Source organism: Lygodium microphyllum, chromosome 16, assembly GCF_053477565.2.
Source record: "Lygodium microphyllum isolate KBCC chromosome 16, Lygodium_microphyllum_v1.1.10, whole genome shotgun sequence".
Taxonomy (NCBI): domain Eukaryota; kingdom Viridiplantae; phylum Streptophyta; class Polypodiopsida; order Schizaeales; family Lygodiaceae; genus Lygodium; species Lygodium microphyllum.
Window position 1 is genome coordinate 70229150 of NC_141150.1, and position 1847 is coordinate 70230996.

Genomic DNA, 1847 nt, shown 5'->3' on the forward strand with positions numbered 1-1847 from the left:
AAATAAATAAATAAATAAATATATATATCTGTCTTTGACCCAAATAAGGATATTTTTATGTCTCAGAGTTAGCAGGGGAGTGAAAGAGCTCGTAATATCATCTGACTCAGACTAAGGCTCGAACTCAGACTAATATTGTTAGTCTAAGGCTCAAACTCAAGAGATGATGGTAAACCATGCATGTCTATGCTAACACCCCCTCTCACATCTTGGATGTGGTTTAAGGCCAAAGGAGAGCCAAATCCAAGGGTGGTAGGAAGAGTATCAATGTTGATGAAGCTTGTCAAATGAAGAATGCCAACCAAGGAGCACAAGCCTCTCTCCACATGAAAGCTCGATGAGGCCATCATAGGCCAATGGAAATGGAGAGACCTCAAATAAATCACTCTAGAAAACTTTAGTCAAGAATGGGTGAGCCAAGCCTTTGGCCCAACAATGAGACAATAGTGACTTTGATGAAGGGCAAGAGGTGGCTATTGTACTCTTTGGTGGCTATATTGTTGTTATCAAGAGTGTTACCAACAGCCAACAAGATGGTGGCCATTGATTCATTTGAATCATCTTCAATGTCCTTGGAGGTAGATACATTGCCACTGACTTGGCACCACGAAAGTTCTCCAGTGCAATCTATTTGAAGAAGTATCATTTAGGTCCAATGACGTGAGACACAATAACCAGGTTGTTCAAAACTGATTAAGATTTTGAGATGCCAGACTGCACAAAGGGAATCAGAGAAGACTGAGAGGTCCAATTTAGTGACTGAAGAAAGACTCCAACTTTCAAAAGGTAAACATATTAGGTTGTTAGATCTATGGATAAGGCCTATCTTTGCTAGGAAAGGGCGAAAGTTGTTTGGATCATTAGAGGCACATTTAAATGGGTTGAGATATGCCATTATGAAACTAGATGAGAAGGTTGATATTATGTACAAAAATATCAAGCATGTCTTCTTTTAGCCAGTTGAAAAAGGATATGATTACTCTCCTTCACCTACACTTGCATAGCTTTATCATGGTTGGAAACAAGAAGACCAAGGATGTGCAATTCTTTGTTGAGGTCAATGGAGGTAGTTCACCAATTTGTGGGGGAAGACACAGCCCGTATGATCCAAGGAAAAACAACAGGAAAGGGATAGGAAAAATAAGATTAACAAATGAGTTTAACCTTTTTGTGAAGAGAGTGTCCTAACTTTGGGACTATAGAGCCTCAATTTAAAGATCTGGATCTAGAGTTTGACGTGCCTTTTTTCTTGCTGGGAGCTTGGGTTCAATGGGGTGCCTCACCAACTTTTATTGTTCCAACTGTTAATCATTTGGTTGAACTTATAGAGTAGCCCTTTTGGTGATCACTCTAAATGATATTGAGATAGTAAACTTGGAAAGAGTTGGTCTAGGCCAAAAAGCCTTTGATATGACCATTGTCTTTAAGGATTTTAAGAGTGACATTCTTAGGATTGGTGCAATCCCTTTTGCATCACTTGATGGCATTCAGGAGTGGATGAACTCCATAAATATCAAGTATTATGTGAGCAAGATGAATCCACTACCAAAGGCCCTCAAACTATGAATAGAGAGGAGAGGAGTGGGACTCAAACAACTATGAGGAAGTTGTTCTTACTTGGGAGATGGATGATTCTTGTGCCTACTCTAATTTACTTTGATGCAACTCCAAGGAGTTTCTTTGGGTAGTTACCTCTTGTCAAACATCTTCAAATATGTGGGAGAATCTTTAGCTTATGTACCATGCCTCGTCGCCATCAACCCTGTGAACCATGATCCTCTATGGTCACCTTCTGACTGTGAAGTTTGAGGCTAATAATACAGTACAAGCATTCCTTCTTCAGGTGA

At 39.7% G+C, this 1847-nt stretch overlaps 1 pseudogene; it reads left to right on the top strand.

The window, feature by feature from the left end:
* Positions 1-407: 407 nt before the first annotated feature.
* On the top strand, positions 408-1566 carry LOC148022960 (FACT complex subunit SPT16-like; annotated as a pseudogene).
* The last annotated feature ends 281 nt before the right edge of the window (positions 1567-1847 follow it).